Source organism: Zalophus californianus, chromosome 8 (genome assembly GCF_009762305.2).
Source record: "Zalophus californianus isolate mZalCal1 chromosome 8, mZalCal1.pri.v2, whole genome shotgun sequence".
Taxonomy (NCBI): domain Eukaryota; kingdom Metazoa; phylum Chordata; class Mammalia; order Carnivora; family Otariidae; genus Zalophus; species Zalophus californianus.
The window spans coordinates 121,842,356-121,866,578 of NC_045602.1; the positions used below are offsets into that span (position 1 = coordinate 121,842,356).

General features: G+C 43.4%; 1 protein-coding gene across 2 annotated transcripts in view; it reads right to left on the reverse strand.

Moving 5' to 3' along the window:
- The window catches only part of CHD6 (chromodomain helicase DNA binding protein 6), a 191,568-nt gene extending 178,715 nt beyond the window's left edge, over window positions 1–12,853 (reverse strand). Inside the window, exon 1 of one of the 2 annotated variants that reach the window (XM_027621209.2) lies at window positions 12,783–12,853. The gene's annotated coding sequence lies outside the window, so the exon portion shown is untranslated. The remainder of the gene's footprint in view (window positions 1–12,782) is intronic. The other variant, XM_027621211.2, reaches the window with a different exon arrangement.
- Window positions 12,854–24,223: the final 11,370 nt, after the last annotated feature.

Consider the following 24,223-nt stretch of genomic DNA (forward strand, 5'->3'; position numbering starts at 1 on the left):
CCTTCCAAACCGGATAAATGCCCCAACTCAAAGCCTTCTCTGATTTCCTACCTCCCCCTTCTCTGAACTCAAGAACACTTTTTATAGATTTATAGACTACCTGGCAATAGCATAATTATCTGTATACAGGTATTTATGTATATCTTATCTCCCCTTTACTATAAATTCTTTGAGGGCAAGCTCTAGGTCATTTCCCCCACAGAGCAGAGTGCCCTGTAGAGTTGCTCAGCAATCCCTGTTAAAGAAAAGGAAAAATTAAATTAAGAGTGGTATTAGGGCGCCTGGGTGGCTCAGATGGTTAAGCATCTGCCTTCGGCTCAGGTCATGATCCCAGGGTCCTGGGATCGAGTCCCGCATCGGGCTCCCTGCTCCTTGGGAGCCTGCTTCTCCCTCTGCCTCTCTCTCTCTCTCTCTCTCTGTCTCTCATGAATAAATAAATAAAAAGTTTAAAAAAAAAAAAAAAAAGAGTGGTATTAAACCTTTCATATCTTAACATCAGAAAGATTAAGATCAGTAATGACTTATCTCCACTCATCTTGGCCCTATGATGCCTGATTCTTTAAAATCGTAATATCCAATGCTTACAATGTGCCAGGCATTATTCCAAAGCTTTACATAAATTAACTCACTTAATCCTCAAAAGGACTATATGAGAGAGGTGTTATTATACACATGAGGAAACTGAGGAATAGGGAGGGTCACACAGCCGGTAAGTGGCAGAGCTAGGATTCAAACAGGTGGTCTGGCTGCAGAGCCATGCCCTTAACCACTACACTGCAAAGCCCTTCTGACTGCTGGGCAGCCTCCTACTCATACAGCCGAATGTGGCCTTCTGAGAAATTTACTCTGAAAACTTCGGAGATGCAAGAATATCTAAGGCAAGGAACTAACCCCGTCACAGGAAAGATGGAATTCTAGAAGGCAGAAAAAGTAGGTAACAGACGACAAAAAAGGAATGGAGGCTTCTGCAGCCCAACACTGGGAAAGATAAATGCTGGTAAGAGACCCTTGGACCTGGAACTTCAGGAGCATCGGTAGGAAGGGATGGAACAGAGAAGTAAACATAAGCTCTGATATGAAGTTATGGGTACTGAGTTGGTACAGCATACAGAATGGCAGCAAACTTAAGTAGTGCTTAAGAATGTAGAGCTCGGGGTCCTTGGGTGGCTCAGGCGGTTAAGCATCTGGCTCTTGATTTCAGCTCAGGTTCTGATCTCAGTCAGGGTCCTGGGATAGAGCCCCACGTCGGGCTCCATGCTTAGAGGGGAGTCTGCTTGAGGATTCTCCCCCTCTCCCTCTGACTCCCGCCCTGCTCACATGCTCTCCCTCCCTCTCTCAAATAAATAAGTAAATCTTTGGGGGAAAAAAGAAAAGAAAAGGAAAGAAAGAATGTAGGGCTCAAAATGCCTGGGCTACCAGATCTGCTAGAGAAGTAAATATAATTTACTTTGTCTCCATTTCCTCAACTGTAAAATGGGCTAATATCAGCACTCAGCCATGAGGATCAATGATGAGAATCCACGTATATTTATATTCATCAGGATGGTTTGGTTTATGTTACAGTCAAAACTCCATTTAAAAAACTCACTGGTTTAAAGCATAGGCTTTACTGCTTACATTATGTAACCACTTCAGATTCCTTTCAGAAAAAAAGGGATATTTGCCTAGCAGTGTCTCACATCACCTGCACTCAAATTTCAATATCCAAAGCAAGTCACACAGCCATGCTCAACTTCAAGGTGACAGAGAAGTGCTATCCTACCATGTACCCAAAAGAAAAGAAAAAAAAAAAGAGAATCAGTGAGCAGCTCTAACAATCACCACACTATGAAAGAGCCTAGCACCATACCTGGCACGCAGTAAGTGCTCAATGATTGGCAGCTGCTATATGATTACAGTAATTAAGGGGTCTGGGAAAAACCTATTCTAAGAACACTAAGTTATTGAAAAGCTGAATGAGTATGCAGATGTGGGGAAAAAAAAACATCATCCACGTTATTTGCAATAACCCAAAGGTAAATTTACAAAGGATTTCACAATGATATAATGGAGAGATATACCAAAAAGTCTCTAGTAAGCAAAAAATAGTACACAAGAGTTACCAAAATAGTACCACAAGCCTTTTACCACGATATAAAAGGGAGGGACATGCCAAAATGTTTCCAGTAAATAAGACATAGTAAACAAGAGTTACCAAAATAGTACCATTCGTCCTTATTCATTTAAGACGTGTAACATTTCATTGATATCTTTATTTTGAGAACATTAAAAAAATTATTCAGCCTTTCACAAATTCACTTCTAATCTCAGAACACAACTTCCCCATATTATCCCTGTAAGTTTTGGGGTTTTTTTTAAGATTTTATTTATTTATTTGACGGAGAGAGACACAGCGAGAGAGGGAACACAAGCAGGGGGAGTGGGAGAGGGAGAAGCAGGCTTCCCGCAGAGCAGGGAGCCCGATGTGGGGCTTGATCCCAGGACCCTGAGATCATGACCTGGGCCGAAGGCAGATGCGTAACGACTGAGCCACCCAGGCGCCCCATCCCTGTAAGTTCTTCAGGGAATTTTTTTCTTTTTTTTTTTTTTAAGATTTTTTATTATTTTTATTTATTTGACAGAGAGAGACATAGCGAGAGCAGGAACACAAGCAGGGGGAGTGGGAGAGGGAGAAGCAGGCTTCCTGCAGAGCGGGGAGCCCGATGTGGGACTTGATCCCAGGGCCCTGGGATCATGACCTGAGCCGAAGGCAGACGCTTAACGACTGAGCCACCCAGGTGCCCATTCAGGGAATTCTCCCACAGATGTTTTCAGGACCTTAACCATCAGTCAGGGAAAGAGACCTATTTAGTAAAATGAGAATTGAATTCTAAGCCTAACTTGGCCATAGGCCAGCTCTACGGTCTTACAAAACATTTACATGACTAGATATCCTTTCTGTCATCCATAAGACGATGAAATTGGACTAGAGGGCCTCCGAAGTCCCTTCCAACACTACTCTTCTTCAATCCTGAGAAGCCAGAAGGAGGCTTTGGTTTAGAAGAATCTAGCTGAGATGCTGAATTATGTAAGCCCTGATAACACTTAAAGCTTAAACTGGAAATAACCACAGCTCTAACGGTAGCAACAAAGCTCAGTTCAAGAGTGAACCTAGGGAAAGTCAGTGCCCAGGGAGGGCCCTGCTAGCATGAAATGCTGCATTACAGTGGATAAGAGTGGACAGAGGAGGACTATTATGTGTAAATAAGGAGACTGGTATTTAGCCATGGCTTATGAAATCAGTCTTTTAGTAACATTTCATACAAAATTCCAGCCCCAGCTCTGGGAACTAGTGACAGTGATGGGAACAAACTTGAAGCAAGGAACTGACAAACATTTTAAACTTGGGGTCTATTAACTATCAGATCTCAGTACCAACAGACTAGGTTTTTCAATTCCTTAAGACTCCAAAGCAGGGGCGCCTGGGTGGCTCAGTCGGTTAAGCATCCAACTCTTGATTTCAACTCAGATCATGATCTCAGGGTTGTGAGATTGAGCCCCACGTCTGGCTTTCCACTGGGGTGGAGCCTGCCTGAGATCCTGAGATTCTCTCTCACCCACCCTCTGCCTGGGCTCCTCTTCCCCACACCCTCCCTGCCCCCACTCATGTGCACTATCTCTCTAAAAAAGAAAGAAAGAAAGAAGACTCCAAAGCAGTAATCCAAATGTATACCTAGAGATCAAGAACTTGAAACTCTTTGAACAAAGTCAAACAAAAGAGCCCAAAGCAGCATGTTGCAACATGTTAGGCCCCCAGATCAGTGATACTTGTGTCATTTTCAGCTAAACAGAGGCCCCTGCCAGGAGGACATCTTCACTCATTCTGAGAACGTAAGACTGTCCCTACAGTAAAATGGGAAATGGTGCTGTTTTTTAACGAAAAACAATGGAAGACAATACATTAATTCATGCCATAAACAAAGCCAACAGACACTGCTACATTAAAAATTGTGCTATTCCTGCAGCCCTATCCATGATCTTTAAGGAATCTATGATGAGTGTATAAATAACATGGGACACCCCTACTGTCTTGCATGCTTCGAGAGTCATTGCCTAGATGACTAACAATCTCCTGCCTGAAAACCTAAAACCTGGCAAATATATTCAATAAAATTATGGTGCAATTAGAAAAGACTCTCTGTGTCTGGACAGCACTTTAAAAAGCTATGATTCTACATGTGCATCTTTATTTACTTTTATAGCTATGTTTCTTTCTACTGTCAATCACAAAATAATCTCCAATCCTGCAGTGGATACTGATCAATATATTAGAGTCAATGCTATCCTTGATTTTTAGGGGTTTAAATATGAAGTACAAGTAGATGGGGATGGAGGCAGGGAAGCATATACAACCCTGAATGAATAAAAGAAATCCTTTTAACAAATCAATTTTTAAATATATTGGAAGGGGACAGAAGACAAGGCTCAATTTTTCAAGGGAGTCTTGGTGAATATTACTGAAAACAAAGATTACCTTTATAGAAAGAAAAACCATCTTCTAAGTAAGGTGATAAACCAACAATATGTTACATAGGAAAAATCTCCCCCATTAACCAGTGTAAAGTAATGAGAACTCCCAATGATCAGTGCTTTCTATTGAGAACTGGAAAACTACAGTATTCCGCTTAAAAGCTTAAATCTTTATAGGAAAAGACAAAAGCTTCAGAAGTCATACTGCAAGACATCATGCATGTTAGTCACAGCCATGAAGGGTCACAAGGCCTCACTAAAACAGCTACCTTGCTGTTTGCAAAACCTTTTGTGACACAGATCTAAATTTATTCTCTGACCCTACTATTTTCTTAACATCAACTTTTAGATAAAAAGAGGTAAATATAAATGGGCAAGTGCCAACTTTTATGCTATGGTTTGCTCAGTCTCATTTAAACTATAGGATAGTCTTGTCCTATCCTGTATTTTCTAAATGAGGGGGAAAAAGCCACTTTTGTTGCCCCCACCCTAAAAGGGGGACCCTAAAGGATCTAGACTTGTGGTGTCAAATGCCAGTGCCACTATGTGACTAAATGTAAATTAACTAATATTAAATAAAATTTAAAATTCTTCTCCTCAGTCATACCAGCCACATTTTAAGGGCTCAAAAGCCACATGTATGACTAGTAGGTCCTGCACATATATAAGATATTTTTCATCATAGCACAAACTTCTACTGGACCGTGTTGACAACGCTTCTTAAATTTAAATGTGCACAAAAATCATCATTATAGCTTGCTAAACAAAGATTACTGGGTCCCCAACCCAAGTCATTTATTTCAGTCGGTCTGGAATGGGGCCCCAAAATGTTCACTTCTAAACAAGCTGCAAGATAATGGTGATGTTACCTATCACCTTAAGTAGTGCTGCCCAGGGTTGAGAACTACTTTTTGGGGTTGCCTGGCTGGCTCAAGTCAGCAAAGCATGTGACTCCTTTTTTTTTAAGATTTTATTTATTTATTTATTTGAGAGAGAGAAAGAGAGTGTGTGAGCGAGCAAGAGAGAGAACACGAACGGGGGTGGTGGGGGGAGGCAGAGGGAGAGGGAGAAGCAGACTCCCCACTGAGCAGGGAGGCCGGACTCTAGGACCATGAACAGAGCGTAAGGCAGAGGCTTAACCAACTGAGCCACCCAGAAGCCCCAAGTGTGCGACTCTTGATCTCAGGGTTGTAGGTTTGAGCCCCACGTTGGGTGCAGAGATTACTTAAAAATAAAATCTTAAAAAAAACCCAAAACACTTTTTGTTATTTCTCAATCCGTCATGGACTAATACTTTTATAAAATACCTGAAAAACGAATTACCAGAAAAAAAACAAACACTATACTATAAACTCACATTTTTTTATTATTAGACTCAACAGGCAAATCAATTTTACAAAAAATGCTGTAAAAACATTGACATGTTTCAAGTTCTATACTTACTTCATCACAGACAGGTAACAAATAGTCCACAGACCTGCACAGATCTGGATACTATGAGTAGCCTTGATCTAGGAGAGCTTATTTCACATTTTAACAATTATCTCTCACTCTGCCACATGGTCAACAAGGATGGTGCCTTGAATTCTTCAGGCTAACCTACAGTTGAATTTAGACTGCTAACTTCATAAGAGTTGTCACGCCAGAATATACAAATGAACATGAATGACGTCTTTGTGTTAAATTACATAAAATTTCTTTCAGTAAATAAAATCTATGATTTGTGCTAGCTTACTGGACATAATCTTTCAAAGAATTTCTTAGAATACTGATGGCTTCCTTGAACCCAAAGTGAACAGTCCAAGCACACTTCTTTGCTCACATACACTTACAGGAAGGAACAACAAAACAGAATCCCTTCATAGGAGTCAATGCCCTTCACCAAACTGCCTCAAGCTTAATGTGTTTTCCTCCAGCTACATATCAAACCAAAGAAATGGATTTTTCTTCTATTCAACTTCTGGTCTGGCTCAACAAATGAACTTCTATGAGAAAATTTCCAGGATTTCTCAAGTTTGGCCACTTCCTAGAGACTACTTTTAGAATTTTCTTGTCACTCTAGAATTTTGTTTTACCAATTTGCTAGGCTTTTACTTAAGCAAATTACAAAACAAGGCTCTGAGAATTTTAACATTTGATTCTCTTTTTCCTATGGTAACATCTGGTTTAACAGAACTTGACATATATGCATGTTATCTGTAAAATAAGCTCACATGCTCAAACAGACATTAAGAAAAAAATTCAACCTGAAATTAACATTAACAGAAAAGTTGCAAGGTATCACATACAAAGTCTGGGGAATATAAAAATGGAGGGATTTTTTAATTGTTCCTCTTTACAATGTTAGGGAAAAAACCCTTTTCCTCCTAACATATTGAATGAAGCTGTAACAGAATGAGTAAGAAGTATTCAAAGCAAGAAAATGTCAGGAGCTTTTGCCATGGCCACCCCTCCAGTCCCATTTGCAGAGGCAGATGGTTGAGGCAGAGAGGCCCAGAACCCTGTAAGACTGTTTTGCAATTGCCCTCATGGTTCCTGCTCCAACCCTTACTCTTTTATCAGCGCGCACAAGCAAGGGTATGGAACAGCTTCCCAAGTATAAACATAAGGCAGGGAAGGATTCTGGGGATAACCCTTTGCCTAGATGCTGCCCGGTGTGATGCAGAAGTACTTCACCATACCCAGGCCAACTAACTGATCCAGACTGAGACCACAGTACCTCCTAAAGGGCAAAAAAGGCCCAACAAAGTCAGCCTCCAGGAAAAGATTTTGCTCATACAAAACAAATGTTTTTGAAATGACCTAAATCAATGACCTTTAATACTGTTTTTGCGTGTGGGTGGGAAGAGATGGTGGGGAGAAGGGGGGATGGGAAGACATGGGGGGTAGAGGGAAGGAGGGTGGGAGTCACAGATCCCTTGGAGAATCATAAAAAGAATGGATTCACTTTCCATAAACGTGCACAAACAAAATTTTGTACACTATTTTGGGGAGTTCACAGACCAGAGCACACCAAGGGATCCATGAATCCCAGGACAAAAAGCCTCAACCTAAACAGGTAGGAACTAAAGGCCAAGGTTACCACAGTAGTTAGACCTTTTTTTAACCTGAAGCCTGACCTTCTATATAAAGACAATCTTACAATTAAAAAGTATAGAGGGGCGCCTGGGTGGCTCAGTCAGTTAAGCATCTGCCTTAGGCTCAGATCATGATCCCAGGATCCTGGGATCAAGCCCTTGTCGGGCTCCCTGCTCAGCGGAAAGCCTGCATCTCCCTCTCCCGCTCACCCAGCTTGTGTATCAAATAAACAAATAAAATCCTTTTTAAAAAAATAATTAATTAAATTAAAAAAAATTAAAAGTATAGAGATTCCAGGGGTGCCTGGGTGGCTCAGCTGACTGAGCAACTGACTCTTGATTTTGGCTCAGGGTATGATTTCAGGGTTGTGAGATGGAGCTGTGTTGGGCTCCCTGCTCAGTAGGGAGTCTGCTTGGGATTCTCTCCCTTTTGCGCCCAAACCCCTCACCCCACGTGCATGCGTGCTCTCTCTCTCTAATCTTTAAAAAAATAAAAGTATAGAGATTCCAAAAATAAAATACTTTGGTCACATAATGTGGAAGAAATTTCAAAATATATTTAAAATTTACTATTGATAAAATAATATATTTGATCCATAAAATTAGATCAGTGATAGTCCCTACAAGAATCTTTAATAAAGGAGTAGAAAAACAGAAATCTCCCTTTACTTTTTTAGAAAATTCAAACCCAACTTATATTTTGATTTGTGTCCTGAAGTTATCTTAAAATTCTACTTCCTAGTTTTCCCAAAATTTTCAAATACTGTCTTAGTAGGTTAAGTCTTCTGAAATAGCTAGTGGATAAAAGCACCACAGAATCTATTGAAATATCAGGTTTTCTCCCTTGCTAAAAATTTAAAGTCCTCCATTATGACTATAAAGAAAAAAGGTTCATCAACTTAAAAAAAAATGATTCCTCAGCATAGGAACTATTAATGTCATATACATTATCAAAGATTCTAAAGGTCTCAATGATGGCAAAAGACAAAAAGAGTAAGTATGGGAGGAAGTAAAGAATCACTATTACACACTATAAAAACCAAAGAATACAGGTACTACAAGCAAAAAGAAAACATTTTTCTCTGGATTTTATGCAAATAATTTAGTTCAGAAATGGGAACAGGGATGGATATTTTAAAATAACTCCATTTTACTACCTTCAGGACTTTTATGGAAGTAACAGAATTTCTCAAGAGGGTATCAACGCCTCCACAAAATGAACTGAAGAAAAGAACATTTTGGCAAGGAAAAAGTGACTGCATTCTCCCGCTGCACTTCATGGCTATTAGTACCAGGCTAGGCTGAACTCTTAAGTGCCCTACAAGGACCTCTCCTACACTGTGGAGACAAGGCGGGGGAGGGGTTAAGGGTGCCCTTACTGTATTCTAATTTGCCTCTTCAGTGACAAATTCTTGAAATGAAGAAGGAAAAATAGACGAGTGTGTAGAACAACTTAGGTCAGTTAACTTAGACCCATACCACTAAAACATGACAGCACACTCCAGCTTTTAAAGAAATCTTTAGAGGGTAGTTGGTGAAAAGAATATGTGCTTTGAATCCAGATGATCTGGGTTCAAATTCTGACTCCAACATTTACTAGCTTTATGGCCTTAAATAAGCTACCTCACCTCTCAGCTTCAGTCCAGCCTCATGGAGTGACCACGAAAATGGGAGACATTTTTTCATCTCTGCATCCCCAATGCCTGGCTGAGTGCTGGACACACACCAGGTATTTCAATGCTAGTTCTTTTTGCTTGTCTCACAAGTATGTCACATTCTACTGGGGGAAAAAAAACCCAAACCTGTTCTCTAGGAAACAGATATCTAAGCCCTAGCTATTATTTTATGTATTTCAAAGAGTTTTCAATATAATAACCTGGTACAGGAGAATGCAGGCAGTCCCATGGAATTCACTGCAGCTTTTCACCTGAATTAAACTAAAGCTTTGATTGAGGAATGAAGTATAAAGTGAACCACCAAATATTTATTAAAAATAATTCTATTTCAGGGCACCTGCATGGCTTAGCCAGTTAAGCGTCTGCCTTTGGCTCAGGTCATGATCTCAGGGTCCTGGGATGGAGCCCCGCATCGGGCTTCTTGATCAGTGGGGAGTCTGCTTCTTCCTCTCACTCTCCCTCTGTGCTCTCTCCCTCTCTCTCAAATAAATAAATAAAATCTTAAAAAAATAAAAACTATTTCTAACCTTGCTATACTGGGGGGGGCGGGGAGACAAAAGGGATGGAAGGGAGTGAAAACATAGTCTCCTCAGTTGATTTACATGCAGTCATTGTCACATACTGAAAATATTTTTGCAGGCAGAATCCTTGAATCCTCTAACCTGTTCAGAAGGATTCAGAACAAGTTTGACTCCATTTGGCCATTACTAATACAAGGTCTTTCCATGAAAACTGAAAAACGGAGGCCCCTACTGTGAGAATCAAGCCTGAGAGCATGGAACCCTTTTTCCTCATGGTTTAACACAGGAAGACATAACCACAATCTCTGCTTGGGGCAACGCCATGCTTCCAAGAAAACCAAAAAACTTGTTTGAAACTTCTATAAATCATAGAGATCTCTACAGCACAGTGGCCCAAACGTCTGCTGTTTCTGGTAAGTTTTCTGTAACATAATGGCAAAAATCACAAATGAGATTTGGTTCCTGAAGAGATATGATTCTGCCTGAGATCTTTGGTATTTGAAATAGTTATGAGAAGAGTAAATCAGTAAATATAAAAAACTAACTGCCACAGGATCATCCAGAAATACAGCAGTATAACTTGTGGCTCTCCCATTTCACTCCAAACTGGTCTTTCAACTTCTTTTGTGGTTGGCATGAATATACTGATTAGTTCAGAGAACTTCCAACTGTATCAATAAATTATAAAAATAATTATAAGGATAGAGAATATTAAAAAGTTGTGGTAAAAGTGATCACATTGAACGACTGCACGCTGTAACAACAGAAAAGCTAAATGTCAAAAAAAAAAAAAAAAGCAAAGACGGGTGCCTGGGTGGCTCAGTAGTTAAGCGACTGCCCTTTGCTCAGGTTCTGCTCCCAGGGTCCTGGGATCGAACCCCCGCATCGGGCTCCCTGCTTCTCCCTCTCCCACTCCCCCTGCTTGTGTTCCCTCTCTCGTATTGTCTCTCCCGGTCAAATAAATAAATAAAATCTTTAAAAAATAAATAAATAAAATATAAAAAAGAAAAAGAAAAAGCAAAGAAATAACTGCAGTATAAAAGATGTGACTCCAGGCCTACTGTAATAGCACTAGGAGACACAAATAATTTCACAACAGATCTAGATTTATTCTGTCATGGCCAGACTACAGCAAAAACAGTATCATATTCTGGTTACTATAAAGGAGATTCCAAAGTTAGCAAAAAGGAAAAAAAAAAGTGGTAAAGGTTAGCTCTTAATAGTAGTCCATGAATGAAGAAAAAAGTTTAAATAATCCATCACAATTCATCTAGGAGATCTGCCCTGGGACAGAAAGAAGTCCAAAATTAATCATTTACCGCTCCCCATTTTCCCAGGCCTTCCGTTACAGTCACGCATTGCTTATATGAAACCACCTGTTCTGGCTGGCATAAAGCAGGGTACTTGAAGATTCGTGCCTAATCAGTTTTTCATACATAGATCTCAAACCTTCTTTGTCCTGCCAGAATGCCACAAAGTTGCCAACATGATCTACCAATTTAGCTTAGCAACAAACTACTGTATAGTGCACAGTCAGTGACTACGGATCTCCAATAAGAAAGGCTGCTCACAATTAGCCTTGGGAGCACAGTACTGTGGTCTCTACCAGGGCTTTTCTAAGTACCCCAGGCATATCCCCATAAAGTATGTCAAAACGGAGGGCCTAGCGGGATTGTATTCCAATATGCCATTTGAGAAACAATAATTGAATCTCAGGCAATACTGCAGACGTTCTGAAAATTATAAAAAATTTTAAAATGTGTATCTTCTCTGTTCGTGGATCTGTTACACCAGAAATGAGCAGTTTCGAAGGGGTGGGGAGTAAGGCACATACAACAGTTCCAGAGATGCCTGGAGACGCCAAGGATTCACTGGAAACCTTCGCCAGATTACTAATGGTCCATAAACCCTAATTTGGAGAACACGGGCTTACAAGTTGAAAATTGAATTATATTGCCTTATTAGATCCCACACTACCGAAACCACAGTCACATCAGTCATAACTGGAACTAGGAATACTTTATGTACACAAATACAAGTGCCTGCTTATGTATTTTTAATTGGATCAAATAAAACTGAAGCTGCAAACAAACTCAAATTTCAATTATCTCACTAGTGAGGGGATTTCCTAATAGCGTCTTTTTAAAACCAAGTAGCTGCCAACCCTCTGCACATCTGACAAGCATGTCCCTGGAAATTTGGGAGCAAAAGACTCCCGTTACTTCTTGACAGTGAAGAAAATAAATACCCTAAAGGGGACAGATTACTTTTTTTTTTTTAAGCTCAAGCATGCAATCTAATAATGCACAAAACTTGGCTGCGGGGCTGGTGGACACCTCCAGGGTTCCAATTTTCGGGGCGAGTGCGCGCTAGTGCGTAAGAAGGGGGCGGAGGGGGAGCGCGCTCCGAGGACGCGCCGGGGCCCCCGCCCCCTCCTGGAGCAGCAGCCTGGCACCAGCCCACCCTCCTCCACCCCTGCAAACAGACGCAGGACGCCAATAGAGCAACTTCTCTGCGGGGGCGGCGGCGGAATAGCGGTCACCCCCGCCGCGCGCGCTGCGCAGCCCGGCCCGCCCGGGGGTCCCTCTACGGCCCGCCCCGGGGGGGGGGCCTCCGCACGCCCCGCCCCTGCCCGCCAGGCCAGGGGCCGGGGGCTGCCGGGACCCCCGCCCCTCCGCGCGGCCCGCAGCGGCGCACTCCCAAGGACAGCTGCCTGGCCCGAGCGCGGCCCGAGCGCGGCCTGAGCGCGAGCGGGAGCGGGGCGCGGCGGAGGCCGGCTCCTCGCCTCAGGCCTCAGGCCGCCGCCTGCCCTCCGCCAGGCCGCCCGCCGCCGGCCCCGCTCGGACCCCGGCCGGGCCTCGGCGCCGCCGCAGCCCCTCATCCCAGCTCCATTCATAGGGGCACCCCAGCCCAGCCGGCGGGGCGGGGCCAGGGACCCGCGGACAAGGCCGGCCAGCGGAGGCCAGGGAGGAAAATAAAAAGTTAAGAGAAGAACTTACCTAAAATGGCTCCTGCAGCAGCCAAAATACAAACAGCTATTATTTGGTGAAGTTTAGCTCAGACACCCTGCAAGGACACCCTAACCCAGCTCGGGCCCACCTTCCCTGCAACGCCATTGGGCTTCGCCAGCCCAAAACACAGAGTCATTGGTCATCCTGGCTGCCGCTCAGGCGGAAGCCCATTTCAAGCTTGCTTGCAGGGGCGAGTGATGGGCTCGCTCCATTGTGCTCGTATTTGCATGGATGTGATCGCGGCGCTGATTGGCTGGTGCCGGTGCCGCCCCGCCCCCTGCCTCGCGCCCCCCGCCTTGGAGACGCCGCTGCGCGCGGCCCCGCCCCCCGGGACAGAGCGGCGGGGCCAGGGGGCGGGGCGGGGCCGGGGTCCTGCGGGCCGAGGGGGCGGGGCGGGGTCCTGCACGCCGCAGACCGCAGGCAGGGGGCGGGGACCTGGAGTGCGCGTGGTAGTGGAGGAGTTCCCCCCGCAGGTGGAGGTCTCGCAGGTAGCAGGCTAGCGAGCTGGAAGACCCGGGGCTGGCGTCTCCCGGGGTGCGAGAGGATGTGGCTGGGGTCCCGCGACAGAGATGCTGCTTGGGCCAAGGTCCCGCCGACAGAAGCGAGGAGAGGCAAGGGTCCCGCAGGTCAGGAAAAGATGCCGAGAAGCCAAGCAAAGAGCCAGGGAGCTTCATTCTGTGGCTCCAGCCGCATCTCCTGCTGCTCCGCCGGGCTCCCTGGCACTCCTGGCACACGACGGGCTTCTTCCCAATGCCCCCGTACTCCCCAGGAGTTTTCAGCCCCGGGGATCCTGCGGCGCCTTGATATACCTCGGAAAAATCAGGTGTCGAGCTATGGTGTATTTATGTTCAGGCCTCTCTCCCCCACCATCCTAGTAGCATCCTCAAGGACAGGGCCCAGCATATGGCTGAGGTTCAACTAATTGTTTAATATTCTTTAATTCGTTCGTTAGCAGCTAATTTTTGAATACCCAGTAAAGGCCAGGCACTGATGTAAGAGAGGGGATACAGCAGTCAATAGGACAAAGGCCTGGCACTCGTGGAATAGGCATGCTGAGGGGAAAGAAAGACAATAAATAAATACAAGGGGCAGGTAGTGAAAAATGCTATAGAGAAAACATATGGAGCAAGGGAGGGAGAGTTATCCACCTGCCTAGCCCAGTAAGCTATGCCATCCTGTTACTGGCCTCCTCCCCACGTGGTGATAGTCAGCTGTCCCCCTCCCTCCCTGTGTGCCCCTATTGTGGGTGTTTCTTTAGCACCCACTAAAAAAAATGGCAGATTCTGACTGTAGAGGCTCATTTTACCTCAAAGTAGGAATGATCTGAGTCCTGGTGATTCCAAGAGCAGTTTGTTGGATACATTTAAGATGAACATGGCTTGACTTTGTCAGGAATAGCTGTAATGATGTAGCCAAGCCTTACTGTACCCCCAGAGAGAGGATATTTTTAGTTTCTTTGAAGCCCCAGTGTTCCTGTGGTTTTCATCCTGCGACCCTATCTCCTTTCTGAGGACCACTTCTTGACTTCTTGGCAGACACCAGAGACACCAGAGATTTCTCCAGTTTGAAAATACAGAGAAAGCAGCCCTCTGCCCCCTGTCTACCTCACTTGTGTACACTTCTCTCATTTGACTCAAGGCTGGCCAAGATGCCTCATGGTCAGAAGAGCTTCCTCTTCTTCCTTCGTTAAAAAGAAAATATATTTATTAAGCACCAACTGTGTTCCAGATACTGTTCTAGACAGAAAGGCAGACAATATCCCTGTCCTCAGGAAGCTCATAATCTAGTTGGGATCAAGATGGAAATTTACATATTGGTCCTGAGGATCTCCAATCCTGCCAAGCTGTTGGTGCGTGAGTATGGAGAGAGATGCTTGTTCCCCTTGTCTCAGACGGACAGCATGCTTGCCCTCCTTAACCAGCTGCTGCAGTGGCTGAGGCAGGACCAGGCAATTGGTGGCCACGACCCCTTCAGTCCAACATAGGATCAAGGGTCTAAAACTCTCAAGAGTGCTGATGGGGCTCAGGTCTCTGCACTTTAGTTTCTGAAAAGGGGCTGGGCACAGAGTTATATCAGAGACGGACTTGGTGAGTCCTACATGGGAGTCAAGTGGCCCTCCCTTTACAAAATCATGTCCCTCACTCACATTTGGGAAAAACATAAATGATTTGGGGAAGAATGGAGCTCCAGACAGGGAGCAACATGCATATGCCAAGGCACAGAAGCAAAAGACAGCAGTGAGAGGTGCGGGAGCAGGAAGGAAACAAACTCGTCAGACAGTAATTCCTGCTCTTAAACTTGAGAACAGTCTGCAGCACATAAGAAGTCAAACAGAGATACAGATGTTATGTTACCAAACAAGAAATCAATAGGAGTACACAACTGATCCACAAATGAATGGTACAGGTACAAGCAAAGGAAAGGTCTGGAGGCTACACTCAGGAGAGGCAGTGGGCTTGACCTTCATAGAGTCAGGTCTGCAGAACTGAACAGGGTTAGTGGAATCTGACCCTTAAAACACTTATGCAGTGGGGTACCTGGCTGGTTCAATCAGTAGAGCATGCGACTTTTGATCTCAGGGGCATGAGTTCGAGCCCCATGTTGGGTGTAGAGATTACTTAAATAAATAAATAAATCTTCGGAAAGGGGAAGAAAACTACTTCTCCAGCATCCAGGGACCTGCAGATAGGCACTGGAGGGGAAACTGAGACCGCTAAGTGTCTTTTAGCTGTAATCATCCGCGGGGATGTCTTAGCCTCTAGGACACAGAGCTTGACTCTATAGGGCAGAAGCGGGAGGCAAAAGGAGAAAGGTAGGAAGGTGAGAAGAACCGATACCAGGATGGTATCTGGCCCCTACTTCATCTGGCTTCTACTATGTGCTGAGGGCTTCAGCTCAAGGGATTATCCTCTGAGAAGCCACATGACACGAAGCATAGCATAGCCTAAGGGAGAGGAAAAGGAAGGAAATTTGTCCACCAGCTCACCTCCCATGGGATAAAGATCCACTTCAGTTGTTCATGCACAGGTGCCAAGTGGGGCTTTGTGGTGTCCCCAAACTCAGTGTTAAGAGGCTTACAGCAGGGCGCCTGGGTGGCTCAGTTGGTTAAGCGACTGCCTTCAGCTCAGGTCATGATCCTGGAGTCCCGGGATCGAGTCCCGCCTCGGGCTCCCTGCTCAGCAGGGAGTCTGCTTCTCCCTCTGACCCAACCCCCTCTCGTGCTCTCTCTCTCTCTCTCTCTCTCTCTCTCTCATTCTCGCTCTCTCAAATAAATAAATAAGATCTTTTTTTTTTTTTTAAAAAAGAGGCTTACAGCAGGGTCATGAGGCAAAGATTTATCAGGATACAGCTCGTGAAGTCAAATGGAGCCCATGCAGAGCTGGACACCATAGCAGCTGCTGGGACAAGAGATGGTTGGCACTAAGAGGCCCTAAAGGTCTGTTTCGGAGGTGACAGCAATGATGCACAACTTTCTGGGCTGTATAGTATGTCCATATTTACAGAGGGCCCTAGAAGAGCAATTCTTAGGAGCTCTGAAGGGGAGCCACAGAAAGGCTCCCAGCAGTTCTAGAACTTTCTGATAGTAACTCCATAAATACAGGTTACATCCTGCCTGACCATGTTCTTTCTTGCCTTCCTGCCTCTGTTGACTTGTCTGTTTCCTCCATTAGACCCTGAGCTTCTTTATTGTTCTTGTTTATATATCTGTGTCACAGAAAAGGCTGTTTGCACCAGCCCATTTCATATTCGTCCTAGGCTCATAGCAAAACCACATTTATCAGTAATCAGATAGGCCCACATGACTAAATTCTGGATAATGGAATCTGGACAGAAGTGATAGATATATCTCATTTCTAGGCATCGCCCAAAACCTCCTATGTGAGCCTCCAAACTCTTGTCCTTTCCTCATCTGCTGGCCAGATGCAAAAATATCTAGTGGAGGACTTAGAGGCCCCCAAAAGTAGCAATGGAATGAGCCAGGGTCCCTGACTGACTGCATGGAGCAGAACCCCTGTGCTTACCCGCAATGGACCGTGCCGAGAGTGAGAAATGAACTATCTTAATGCCAAGTCACTGAAATGGGAGGATTGTTTGTTATGGCCATTAGCAGACTCTGACTAATACAGTACTTGTCTAACTTCATTTGATCTGATATCCCTCCAGGGCAGGGATTATGTTTATTTGGCTTTGGAACCCAAGTACTAGAGTGTTGCCTGATACATAGAAGGAATTGCTCAAAGCATGAATGGAGTTAATATGTCAGCCTGGTCTTAAAGGATCAGAGGTGGAATACCAGTCAAGGTGGCAAGTAGAAAAGTGTTCCACTCACAGTGGTGTAGCATATTCAGAGTCAAAGAGACCAGGGAGAACATGCATAGATCTCAACAGTGCAAATTGTTTGTGATGTGAAAAGGAGATTGCTAGGGTGAGGCTAGAGAGAAGGCAAGGGCCAAATCACAAAAGGTCTTATTCATTACATAAAGGAGTTTGAACTTTATCCTATAGGAATTGTTCAAGGATTTTAAACAGGTATGTTATATCATCAACTTTATTTTTAAAAAAGATCAGCCTAGGGGCACCTGGGTGGCTCAGTGGTTAAGCGTCTGCCTTCGGCTCAGGTCATGATCCCAGGGTCCTGGGATCGAGTCCCACATCGGGCTCCCTGCTCGGCGGGAAGCCTGCTTCTCCCTCTCCCACTCCCCCTGCTTGTGTTCCTGCTCTCACTCTCTCTCTCTCTCTCTGTCAAATAAATAAATAAAATCTTAAAAAAAAAAGATCAGCCTAGAAGAAGTATGAATTAGAAAGGAAGAAGCAAAAATGTAAATTTTTTAAGGCAACATTTCCCATTGCCCCTCATCCCATGAGATGATCCGATAAAAATAAGTTTCAGGGGTCACCTGGCTGGCTCAGCTGGCTGGTAGAGCATGCAACTCTTGATCTTGGGGTTTTGAGTTCGAGTCCCATGTTGGACATGGAGCCTATTTAAAAAAAATAAAAGATTAAAAAAAAAAAAGAGGTTTTGGGGTCAAGTTGATTTAGGAAGTTGTGCATACTCTAGCCCATCTTAGAGGTTGCCATTGCTCATTAGCATATTAAAAACTGAGCGGTCTTGCATTAGTGAAACTGGTTAAACTTTAATAATTCTCGAAATTATTTGACCACAGAACCCTCTTTTCATTTAATACCTATTAAAACTGGTATTGGGATTCGATTTGGCTACATATAACAGAAAAAAAGGCATAATAAAATTGAAATTTATTTTTGTTCTGCATAAAAGAAATATGGGAAGCAGGCAGTTCAGGAAGGGCATAGCAGTTCTATGGGATTGTCTGGAATCCAAGCTTTAATATTTTTGCTCCACCATCTTTGCTTTCATTTCCAAGGTCCAAGATGTCTGCTGGAGTTCCGGTCCACATTTCCTTGGAAGGAAAATTGAGATTCTTGGGGAGCCTAGGTGGCTCAGTCGGTTAAGCATCTGCCTTTGGCTCAGGTCATGATCCCATGGTCCTGGGATGGAGTGGGGAGCCTGCTTCTCCCTCTCTCTCTGCCCCTCTCCACCACTTGTGCTCTCTCTATCTTAGATAAATAAAATCTTTTAGAAAAAATTGAGGTTCTCTCACTAAAGAGTCGAGAGACTCAACTAGTAGTCTCTGGCACAATGCCCCACAGAGATAATATTCCATAGAACATAAGTTGGGATAAAATGACTAAGGAGATAGGATTTTTTTTAAACATTAACAGCTTTATTGAGGCATAATTCACATGCCATACAGTTCACCACTGCAAATGTACAGTTTGATGATTTTTAGAAAATTTATACAGTTGTGCAACTATCATCACAATCCAATTTTAGAACATTTCCATCGCCTCCAAAAGTTCCTTTCTTCCCATATACAGACAATCCCTACTCCCACCCTCCAGGCCCAGGCAACCATGGAACTGCTTTCTTCTTTGTAATTTTTCCTTTTCTAGAAATTTCACACATATGGAATAGTATAATATGTAGTCTTTTGTGTCTGGCTTATTTCACTTAACATAATATCTTTGTGGTTTATCCAGGTTGTAGAATGCATTGTTCTTTTTTTATTGCTGAATGGTATTCCAGTGTATGGATATGCCACCTTTTGTTTATCCACTAGGAACTAGGAACTTTCACATACAAGTCTTTGTGTGGACATATGTTTTCATTTCTCTTGGGAAGATACTTAAGGAGATTGATGTTTAAAACGGAAGACATTCACTGAAAGAAAATTTACTGAATGCCTAGCTCTGACTTTCACAGCATTGTGTTAGGTGCCAGGGATACAACGATGAAGAAAATGCAGCACAAATTCAGCCCTTGTGGAGCGTGTGCAGTCTATGGAAGAGACAGGCATTAGTCAAATCATTGTGCCAACAAATGTAACATCACAGCAGTGTTAAGTGCCATAAAGGAGTGGCACATGGTGCCATGAGAACCTATGCTGGAAGGATCTGCCTCAGTCAAGGTCAGGAAAGCTGAAGTATGCCAAGACTTCTCACCCCAATGAATTTTGTCTTTCAAAGTAATATCCTAGGAGGCCGTGTGCTTATTTCCAATAATGCTGCGCTTGCACACAATTCCAAGGCTGTTTATAGGTGTGCTGGTCCTGGGCCTGTATGTCAAGTAAAGTCCTTATGTTTTAACCTCTCAGAGTTTTTTGTTTTCTGATTAGACCAGGAATAACACAACAAGTCACATAAGAAAATCAACCGCATTCCTTTAGAATCACATCTCACTGCCAAGAATGGAATTCCCCTCCTGGGTCAAGGACCTTAGTCCCCAGAGCTGGAGGGAGAGGTGTTCGTGGCAGTTTGCAGAAAGAAAGTTCCAGATTTCATCTGTAAAAGGAGAGGGGACAATGTCAAGTCTCTTCTCCCTTATAGCTCAAAAATCATGTGTCTGTAGCTTGCCACTGAGGAGATCCCCAACAGTGACCCATGGTGTGTGGAGGTAACTTCCAAAGAAGAAATAAAAGAATGTGTGTAGCCAATGGCAGTGCCCTGGCCTGCCAAAAGCACCCTTTCCCGGGACAAAACTGGGTAAGACTAGTTAAGCCCACAGGCTTTGGAGGCCAACAGATCTGGTTCAAATCCCAGATTTACCACCAGTGAAGTTTTTTTGATTCCGATAACAGGGTTGTTGTATGGATTAAATGATTCATTCAAACTACTTGGCACATGAAAACTGCTCAACAAATTGTTACTTACTCCATTAGTACATCCTTTCCTCTGGCCCTCATTTCCCCCTGTCCTGTGTAGACCTTCCCCCTTCTGTTGACTCACTCTTTTTTGAAACATACTAATTCCACTGATTCGACTGAAGTCGATCTCCGTTCTTCTTGCCTTTGGCCTGAGGGATCTTTTGTCTTTTTTTTTTTAATCATTTTTTTTTAAGATTTTATTTATTTATTTGACACAGAGAGAGAGAGAGAGAGAGAGCACAGGCGGGGGGAGGAGGATGGGCAGAGGGAGAAGCAGGCTCCCCATTGAGCAGGGAGCCTGATGCGGGGCTCCCAGGGCCCTGAAATCATGGCCTGAGCCACCTTTTGTCTTTTAAAGTGAGTTCTGGTAATATATGGCTTTCGTCCCTTACGATATAATCTGACTGATTTAACTCTTATATGGCTTCCGTCCCTTACGATATAATCTGACTGATTTAACTCTTATATGGCTTCCATCCCTTACGATATAATCTGACTGATTTAACTCTTAAAGTGCTGCAGAGCTCTCTCATGCATGTCTAACACTACTACTGTTTTTATTTCTTTTTTAATCTGAGTTTATACATATGACTGCGCTCACTTGTAGTAACTATGATTTATAAAAAGTCACACCTCACATGTTCTTGGGCAGGATTTTTTTTTTAAACACCAGTCACCCTACCCTGAAACAGTTCCACAAATCCTTCATTCTCACTCAGCAGTGTACTTTCCTGCAGCGACAGTTAGATAATTTCAGCGGTAAAAACGTGCTTAAGCTGAGGCTCTTCACCAAGCCTCAACTTGTGGTGGCATCCTTGTCCTTGTGAACACAATTCTACCATCAGCGTAACTGACCAACCCAGAGACGACCACCTGCAAACTAACAATAAAAGAAGCGGCACTGTTTTACCCTCCAGGAAGAAAGCACTACAGTTTTTAAATTTAATCAGTTTCCATGTTTTTGCTGAGGAAAAGCATGGTAGGCATCCTTATATTGTCTGTCCCCTCCTGTCCTCACCAGCTCCAACTAGGAACGGCTCGCAGTGTGAAAACTGTTTGCCATCTCCGGACGTCGACTTTCTAGATTATCTGTAAAATGCGGATATACCCTGTCTAGGCAATTTCTCAGAGTTGTTGTAAGGATCAAATGAGGTGTAGCATGTGAAAGAGCTTTGGCATAAACCTAAGAATTATTGTTGAGGATTTCAAGTAGTGTTTTATACGAGATGTTAAACTATAAACACTTTGTGTATAATTTGCACACGTCTTGGTGATGGCCAGAGCTCCTATTCATAAACCAGTGACGTCCCAGTGTTGGAATGTCAGCGCCTTCAAAATCTTTTGATTCAGGGCCCTAGAATCTCCTAACTGCTAGGAAGTGATATCTTCCCAGACCAGACTGCCAGTCAGTCATAGAGAATTGCGAGAGCACTGCCCCTCTTCATTCATTTCTGAAATATTCTTTTGGCTAAAGCTCTGATAGCACATTTCCATTAAGTCTTCCTTGAATGGTTTTGAAAAAGTGTAGACTGTGCCCCCAAAGGGCCAGTTTTGAGCTCCATGAAGACATACCAGCACTTCTGATCACTCAACGAATTCATGGTATCTGTGGGACAGGAGCTGGTCTACCAAGATTTGCTCACACAGTTTCATTCCAGTTTAAACTTGTGCCCATCATGGATTTTTTACCTTAAAACTCTATAGGAATCTGGCAGTCATTCAGTAGTGGTCCTCAGTGGTTGTGCCTTGACAGGGTCAATGACGAGGTACGTGGCAAGTGTCTTGTCTCTAATGAAATACCTTTTAGAAAACAAATAAATGGGAGTGGGTATTCTTATAATAGTGTCACTCCTATTTATTTGTATTCCAAAGTGCTCTCCTGAGCAACACAGCAGGGGGTGGTATTTTAGCTGAGTGCTGGGAATGTCACACAGCCCACAGTCTACCTTATCTGTGGCTCAGCCAGTGGTGAGAGACCATCACCAGTCTGACAACTGTAAATTATGGTGGCATTTGTGAATGAGTGGTGACGTGGCAGTTATTGCCACTATGTTCAGTAATACGTGCTTTCTCACCTTACTAGTAGTACCTTGGGGAGAAAAGTCTGAGAGGGAAACAAAACTTGTTAAAAATAAGGTGCACCATATTTATTTAGTTTGTCCTTATCTAATGGCAATTTTTGAGATTTTTAAATGACTTTTCTTCATATTTTCAAAAAAATTTTTTAAGATTTATTTATTTATTTTAGAAAGAAAGAGAGCACGAGCAGGGGGAGGGCAGAGAGGGAGAGAAGCAGACTCCGCACTGAGCATGGAGCCCAACACGGGGCTCAACCCCACAACCCCAAGATCATGACCTGAGCTGAAATCAAGAGTTGGACACTCAATCAACCGAGCCACCCAGGCGCCCCTCAAAATCCTTTTTTGACCATCATATTACAAGTTTTTTCAGTACTCTTTGTCTTACTTCCTTGTTGGGGAAAAAATCAACCTAGACTGTGAAGAGTATAACTTTCATTCAAACCTCCTTACCGGGAGCAGGGATAGTAGAGCAGAAAAAACGTTGAGACACACAGCTCTAATCCAGAACCTTCCCAATGCACACACTCACATACGGCAGGGTTGCTTATTCTCTTCACTCCTTCTGGGCATAACCAGGAGAAGGGCAGATCAGGGTCAACACAGAGTCAACACAGGCAGGGTTCCATAAACTAAGATTACAGGAAGACCCACTGGCATGCAGCCAGTACAAATTACTACATGCAAAACTGAGAGAGTCTTAGGATCCAGGAACTCCAAGTCATTTGGAGTTAGGATCAGAAAAAGAGGTGGTTGAGAATAAATTACCAGGTAGGATGACCTGTTTTGGTCATTAGGTCCAAATTTTGGTGTATGTGTGTATGTGTGCACGTGTGTTTGGGGTCTTGAAAGGGTACTATTTAGTTAATTAAAAGGTCAGAGGCAAGGTAGATAAGGGTAGCTCATGAATGATTAGATGGATGGTTAGATAGGTGGATAAATTGATGCATGAATTGTTGGTAGATGAATGGACATTGAATGGATAAATGGAAATAATGAAATTAGGATGGATTGCTGATATGACAGATGAATGGGTGGTGAGCAAGTAATGACTGGTTGGATGAATGGATAAATAAATGGACAATTTGATGGTTGGATGGATGGATGGGGAGCTTGATAAATGATAGACAGATACATAGATACATAGGTACATAAATAGATGAGTGAATCGATGACCAAATTAATGGATTGGTAGATGAACACAAAGATGAACTAATGAATAAACTGGACAGATTAAAGCATAAAAGGATGAATGGTATGGTAAACAGAATAATGGCCCCCAAAATGTCTATGTCTTAATTCCTAAAGATCTGTGAATATCTTAGATTACATGGCAAGGGGGAATTAAATTAGCTAATCAACTGACTTTGAAATAGGAAGATTATCCTGGATTATCTGGATGGACCCAATGTAATCACAAGTATCTTTATAAGAGGAAGGCAGATGGGACACAATCAGAGAGAGATTTGAAGATGCACATAGGTAGTGATTTTAAACTCTGAAGATTTGAAAATTTGAAGGCGCATGTACATGCTGGTTTTATTTTTTTTTAAAGATTTTATTTATTTATTTGAGAGAGAGGGAATGAGAGACAGAGAGCACGAGAGGGAAGAGGGTCAGAGGGAGAAGCAGACCCCCCGCTGAGCAGGGAGCCCAATGTGGGACTCGATCCCGGGACTCCAAGATCATGACCCGAGCTGAAGGCAGTCGCTTAACCAACTGAACCACCCAGGCGCCCTGTACATGCTGGTTTTAAACTTGGAGGAAGGAGACAATAGATCAGGAAAGCTGGTGGACTCTAGCAGCTGGAAAAGGTAAGAAAACCAACTCTCCCTAAAGGACTACAACTCTACCAACAATTTAATTTTAACCCCTTAAGACCCATTTTGGAATTCTGAATTCTAGAACTACAGATCTTCCTTAACTTAGAATGGGGTTACATCTTGATAAACCCATTGTTAAGTTGAAAATACCCTAGGTCAAAAATGCATTTAATACACCTAACCTACTGAACATCATAGCTTAGCCTCTTCTACCTTAAACATGCTCAGAACACTTACATTAGCTTACAGTTGGGCAAAACCATCTAACACAAAGCCTATTTTATAATAAATGTTGAATATCTCAT